Source organism: Equus przewalskii, unplaced genomic scaffold (genome assembly GCF_037783145.1).
Source record: "Equus przewalskii isolate Varuska unplaced genomic scaffold, EquPr2 contig_9079, whole genome shotgun sequence".
Lineage (NCBI taxonomy): Eukaryota > Metazoa > Chordata > Mammalia > Perissodactyla > Equidae > Equus > Equus przewalskii.
The window spans coordinates 1-7,459 of NW_027228233.1; the positions used below are offsets into that span (position 1 = coordinate 1).

General features: G+C 39.1%; 1 pseudogene; it reads right to left on the reverse strand.

Moving 5' to 3' along the window:
• Positions 1-3,869: 3,869 nt before the first annotated feature.
• LOC103544786 (olfactory receptor 4D10-like) lies at positions 3,870-4,801 on the reverse strand (annotated as a pseudogene).
• Between the last annotated feature and the right edge of the window lie 2,658 nt (positions 4,802-7,459).

The window sequence follows — 7,459 nt, forward strand, 5'->3', positions numbered from 1 at the left end:
GTAGCTGAGCTATCAATTCTGACTAGTTAAAGTGGGGAAATAATCACCAGAAAACACCAACTCAATATAGTTACTAAAGATATTGAGGAGGTCTTACCTACTTATGATATCCTTCCACAGGGACTATGGAATTGTAAATAGTAGACTATGGTCTACACAGAAGGGTAGAAGGTACAGTACCTCAGACCCCGAGTCAGTACTGTTTGTCAGAGAGGAATAGGTCCTACGTTCACAAGATACTTTTGGTAATTCAGACAACATCCTCTGCCTTCTGCTCCATGTTTCTGCTATTTTTACTCCATCTATTTAACAAATATTGATAGAAAGTTGGCAGAGTTCTAGGTTATTTGAGAGAAATGAATATAATCCAAAACCAGTGGAGAAAGAACTGAAATTTAATAATATGACATTGATGGGGACCGTCTAAAGACAGATGAGGTGTGTGTGAGAAAAGGGTGATTTCTCTCCAAGAGGCTCAGAGGAAGCTGCATGGAGGAGGTGACATTTCTGTTTGGGGCACATGGGAGTGGAGAGAATGGGAGATCTGGCTTTAGGGGACCAGTTGAATATATAACAGTTGCTGATGAGTGGGAAGTTTGGCTGGAAAGAAAGGATCCAAATATGTAGGCACGGAAAGACATGCAAAAGAAAATCGTTGTTACAAAATTTTTATTTTTTGATAAATCTAAGGGAGGGTATGTAGGTGTTCACTGTATTATTCTTTCAACTTTTTTGAAATATTTTATTTTCTTTCTAGTTTTGAATTTAGCATAAGAAAAACCTCTGTAGATTTCAGTTTCAAGAGATCCATCTATAGGATGAGAAAATCTATTTTTTTTCTGAGAAAAATCTCTTGTTTGTGCAATTCAAAGGATCCTGGAAAAAAAGAGCTTCCTCTGCCTACTTCCAAACTAAACTCATTTCTATGACTCTCCTTTCACAATATCTTCTTTGTTCATATTTCTTAGCTGTGCTGTCTGCCACTGACAGTTCACCCTGGAATGCAGCATCTTGTGTATATATTTCATTATTTTTAGTCAAAGTGTATTTATGAATCTTACAATTCCATCTAGATTTCAGTTTTTCTCACTCTTCTCTTCTCACACTTATTCATCGACACCCAGACACCATAGTCATTCACACTCATGTAGAGTTATGTGTCTTACCTAAAATTTCCAACCTCCTTCTCAAACATCTTGAATAATGTTCACACGAACCTTGGGAGTCATTCAGCTTCAGGAAATTTTGTTAAATACCCCTCTGAAGGCCAGTGATTTCAGTGGCTTCCTGTCTATCTTTACGTGGAAAAAGGCAGACTCAGGGAATAATATTTCCTTGGCTCTTCCACACTGATTCACAGTGTTCCATCATATGTACCAATTTGTCAATCCCAGAACTAGTGTGAGAATTATCAGAGGGCATATAATTGGATGTGGCTGTGGAAAAATTCTACTGATGGCGAGGTGGTTTCAGTGGGAGTAATCAAGATGTGACTCAGGCACATGTCCTTAGGAACACACTTTTTGTGTAGGATCTAAAAGTTTTTAGCAGTGACAAAGATTCTCCCCTTGACCAAACTCTACTCAGACTCCCCTGAACTTTTCAACTAGGCCTCCACTTTGAGACCTCCATGCTTGTCTCTGCATTGTCCAATTTTAGCAAGAATTCTGCTAATTCAGTTTAGCCAAAATCCCCCAACCTCCATGTTGATCACCCTCAGTATCTTATCAGGTTCCTCACCATTCTCCATCCCCCAAGTGATATTTGATCACCGTGGCCTGCCTTCAGCAAGAATCCTGTTAGGTCAGCTTACCAGAATTCTACCTTACCTCTTAGTAGATTTTCTATTGGGACATAAATGCCTATTCTTAGGGATTCTGCACAACTTCCTTAGCAGTTTCACCCACGTAGGGTAATTCCTGAAGTGTGACACACAAGTATTGGAAGGAGCCATTGGACCTGAAAGGATTATGTAGACGAGAGTGAAGGAGCTCTCAATGGGCAGATGAAGAAAGTGGGTGATGGAGTTCTCACAGGACACACATGTCACCAGGAAATCCACGCTGGATCCATCAGCAACTCCTACTTGCTCGACTTTCAGAGTTTTTCACCATTCTCACCACCTCCACTGTTACTACCCTAAGTTATGTCTTCATTATTTCTTTCATGGGACTATTGTTGTAGCCTCTTAATTGGTCTCCCTGTTTTTGTCCTCACCTCTCTTCATTCTATTTGTAACAGGAGCCCCTGCAATTCTGTTAAAACATGCATCACTATTCTGCTCTTCAAAGCCCTTCAGATGCATCTCATGTTATTTAGAGTGAAAGTCATAATCCTCACAATGTCTAAAAGGTCCTAAGACCTGGTCCCGTGGCCTCATTATCTCTCTGACTTCAATCATTACCTGGCTCCTCCTTGCTTCCTCTCATCTTCTTATGAAGGCCTGGGCACAGCCCCACCTGAGGACCTTTGCATGTCTGATTTTTGAACTGACATTTGTACTGCGACATGAACATTCTTCTTATTTCAAAAATTTTAAGATCTAGGATCTACCTTCAGAAATAAGAGGCCAAAAAGAAAACCTCCCAACAGCTGTAAATGGCAGAAAAATAAGCAAATAAAAACCAAACTCATATTGAACAATGTTTTTCACTTCATACCAACATTTTTTAATGTATATGTGTAATCTGAAGCAGCTTCACAAGTTTCTGTCATTTTTAGCTAGTCATGTTAACAGACAATAATAATAAATCCATTGTTTTCTTACCCTTATTCTCCAATGATTTGAGGAACAGAAATGAGTGAGAGGCAATATCCATTCACTGAGATTTTCAATTCAACCATCTTTTGAATGTTTTCTCTGTTTCAGTTGCTGTGCCAGGTGCCGGGGGTAGAATAAAGAAAGCATAGTGCTACTGGGGGAATAGGAAGAAGGAGGACAGGGAATTGGAAACAAGGTCCTGAGTGCAGTGCTTGAGCTGAGCCCCAGTCGCTGAGGCAATGTGGTGGAAATGTGGCCAGTAGGTGTGGGGTTCAGAGGAAGGTCAGGGTAATGACCTACACGAGGTCACAGAACCCGTAGTTATTGGGGTCCACATTCTAACTCAAACTGTGCTAGCTCCAAGGCACCTGCACTCAACCACTGGAGTTTAGGCTTTAGATGAAAAATCATCAGGTAACAGTTATTTAATTTATTCATATCAGAAAGTCAGAGGAGGAACTTAATTTGAGTGTGTTTACTTCATTAAAATGACATTATTTCGTGAAAGACCTTAGTAATCCAATGCCCAAGCTTTGTTATGTTTCTAATATGTGTCTCAGCCCCTTTCCTGGCAACATGAATATAGTGGAGATGTCTGAGTATGTATATATTTGCTTTTTCTTATTGTTAATTTTATTTAGACAATTGGAGATTTCCATGTTGTTGTAAGTAATAACCAAGAGTGGTCCCACCTTAATCCATTTTCCCCCAATGATCATTTCACAATCTATATGTATATCAAAACATCAAGTTGTACATCTGAAATAAACAACATTTGTATTTCTCAATTATAAGCAATAGAGCTGAACGAACCCCCACAACAATTCCAATGTGATAAAATTGTCTGAGTGCATACAGATTCATTTTTCTTTATTTCTTCCAAGGCTGTATTGCATAAGCATTATGCAACTCTCCAGCTAACAATTTGATTTCTCTTTTGCAACATGAAATGTATCTTTTTACATTATTACTGCATGCCAATCAGAATCTTTGAAAGTCATGTGTATCTTAGTAGATATATCAAAATTATTTAGAAATCCTTTAGTCAATCTGGTTTATTTGATGGCCAATCATTTTAAAAGGTGGTGAGAAGGAGTTAGCAAACAGTCTACACCCTCTCAGAAGGTATAAATCTTCTTTTCAGTTTCCTGATGGCTCACTTCATCTCCTGGTTCCTCAGAGTGTAGATCAAGGGGTTCAGCAGAGGGGAGATGACAGTGAAGGTGACAGAGATGGCCTTATCCATGGGGAGAGCACTGAAGGGCCGGGCATAGACATAGATGCAGGGCACAAAGTGCAGGGTTACCACAGTGATGTGTGAGGTGCATGTGGAGATGGCCTTCCTCCTGCCCTCCCCTGCCTGAGACCTCAGCATCATTAGGATGACTGTGTAGGACACAAGCAGGAAGATAAACCACAGTGTGGTGAGCAGCCCACTATTGGAAATCATCAGTAGCTCAAGCACAAAAATGTCAGTACGGGCTAGTTTGAGGATCTGGGGGACATCACAGTAGAAAGTGTCAAGAACATTGGGTCCACAGAAGGGGAGGGGCAGCAACAGGGAAATCTGCACGATGCAGTGGACAAAGCCCCCCAGCCAGCAGGCTACAATGAGGGCAGTGCATCGCCCTCTGCTCATGATGGTCACGTAGTGCAGGGGCTTGGAGATGGCCACATAGTGATCAAATGCCATCACCGACAAAGAACATACATCCACCCTCCCAACAAGGTGGAAGAAAAACATCTGGGTGGAGCAGCCATTGAAGGAGATGGTCTTTCTCTGTGACAGAAGGTCCACCAGAACCCTTGGGAGCTGTGATGGAGGAAAAGCAGATGTCGGCAATAGATAAATTACGGAGCAAAAAATACATGGGGGTTGAAGGCACGATTCCCAGGTCATGGTGACCATGATGAGATTTCCCAGCAGAGTTGTCACATACACCCACAATAGGAAAAGTAGAAGACCAAGTTCAGTTCTTGATTCTGGGTTTGGTCAAGGAAAACACATTCTTTTACCCTGGTGCAGTTTTTCAGCTCCATTGAGTCATCTTTCTCTCACTTTTGTTTCAAGCTACTTCATATCATACTTGGCTATTTATTTTGTTTCCTTCCTAAGCACTAAGAACGCAATTCAGATTGTTCCTCCTGCGGTTGTGGTGTTTGCAATTTGTTGAGTTCTCCCAGTTTTTAAGATTATGATCAGTTTCATGATCAAATCAAAGTATCACATGAAATGTCATTGAATAATTGTTTTCCTATAAATCTATTTTTGAAAAGAATATCATTTATGTCTAGTAGTCACATTGGCCTAGCATATTTTATTTAATTAATTTATTTTGGTTTTAAAATTTTATTATTATTTTTTATTCCATGCAAATTTATTGAATGTCAGGAATTTTCTGAAGCACTATATAGAAAGATAAGGAAGACATGGCTCCAGCCATTGAGAACTTATTGTTGACAAATTGAATATTCATATTAGCAAATATTCTGGTGGCTTCAAGAGGTCTTGTTTTTCTGAATAAAAGGATCTCATTCAGTTTCTTATTGCAATCTTGCTGTGACATGAGTCAGTTTCCTTGCTGTTGGCTGTTTTACATTGAATTTCTTAAAATTGCAGAATTATTCCATGTAGGTAACTCATCATTGTGATTTCTTTATACTAAACAGATTATTTGATTAATAATTATTTTAAAATATTTACAATTTATGATTGGGAAACACATTGAAACAATATGTGAATCCTAATCTCAAAGAATATCTTTACTTTCTTTTATTGAGATCAAAATACTTAAACATGGGACCTACCCTTTTAACAAATTTTTAAGTACACAATACAGTATAGCTACAATGTTGTACAGCAATTCTCTAGAGCTTGTTCATCTTGCATAATGTGATGTCATCCTTGATGTGATCTTGCTTGAGTGTCGGGGAGAGAATAAAGATAGTGACCTACTTTTGAGAGGTGGTTCATACTGTACCAACCACACTCTCCTCTGTGTTTTTCCCTTTGTGGATCTAAGCTAAGAGAGTGGAGGAATCCCATAGGAGGGAGAGACAATGGTATCATTAGAATAATGCCGCCACCTTTTTTTTGTGAAGAAGATTGCCCTCAGGTAACATCTGTTGCCAAGTGGAACACGCGAACTTAACCACTACAGCACTGGGCTGGCCCCAATAACGCCTATTTTCAAGAATCTGTTGTTGATCATTCTTAGGAAATTTTACAATTATTATTTGCTCCTCTTTGTTCTTAGTGCACACCTCCTGCAATTTCAAATGTATGTGGATAAGTTGGACCACATTGTCAAAGGGTTTGCAGCCTAAGACAAGCAGATGATTTGTATAAATTGATGGACATAATGCAGGATAAAATGTGAAATGTGTCATGAGAAAAGTAGAGGTAGATTTGGGGGGATAGGAGATATCATGATTTCCAGCAGTAACACAGGCTACTAGTTTTTGAGGATTTACTATGTTTGAAGACTTATGAACGCTGATTTATTCAATTTTCCCCACAATCCTTTAGTGAGTATTATTAATGTTATACTTGTGTTCTTATGGAATGTATGATGAATATATACTTGGCTGAAAGGAAGGAAGCGATGGAAATAGAGTGGAATAAACTGTTTTTGTCCCCCTTCAATCTTACATGTATAGGGTCTAATTTTGCAGAACAAGGATGTTTGACAATGTTGCCTGAAGACAAGAATTTGGCAGAAAGGGGCTCTGGAAACCCAATATACATTGACCTTGTTTTGAGGTGGACTCACCAATAAGCAGCTCAAAGGATGTAACAAATGCATGATGCCTTCTCTCCCACTGAGTGGAACACATTTCTGAATCTCTCTTACCACTTCATCTCTCTTCCAAACAGTTAACACCCACCTTTGCTGTTTCTGTCACTGAGAAGATCATTTGGCTCTGAAGCATTTAATATACCTGGAAAATATCAAAGTCAAACTATTTATACATAATCAATAAAGACATCTCAATTTCACTATCCATAACCTTTACATTAGCTAAAAGCTCAACGTCTTTACCTAATCCTTTGATCCTGAAACTCCAACTACAAACAGTAAGTTATTGGGTACAGAGCAGAACAGAACACTGGTGACTTTAATTCTTGAAAACTTTGTTTCTGAAGACACAGCCTCTTGGAAGACTAAATATCTTAGTGTCTTAACTCCCCTTTCAGGAGAGAAAGGGCAGATTCAAAGAATCACATCTTCAAGAATTTCCACTGTATCCCTGTCTTACGTGCAAATCCCTCAGTTTGAGGCTTAATATAAGACCTACAAAGGGAGTGTTACTGGACAAGGAAGTGGAAGTCGGTGCCTGATTCTGCTGTTGGTGATGAAGTTTCAGTGGGAGTTATTAAGAAGCTACTGAGACATGCTCATGTGTAAACTCACATACCCGCACACAGACGGACACATTTTGGTTGGTGTCCAAATTACTTAGAAGGAGTAGAGGAAATCTTTCTGTTTATCTATAGCTCAATCATAACTATTTTAAAACGTGCCATATACTGTGCCCAAGGGACTACTAAGGGTCCAATTTTCATCACTTGTAAAGCTCAGAGGACACTATATAGAAATGAGTTTCAATTTGATTGTCAAACACCTAGAAGAGAACTGGACCTCAAATCCTTTGCTCCTAGTCCAATTTCTAATTATACGCAGAATTGTAATAGTC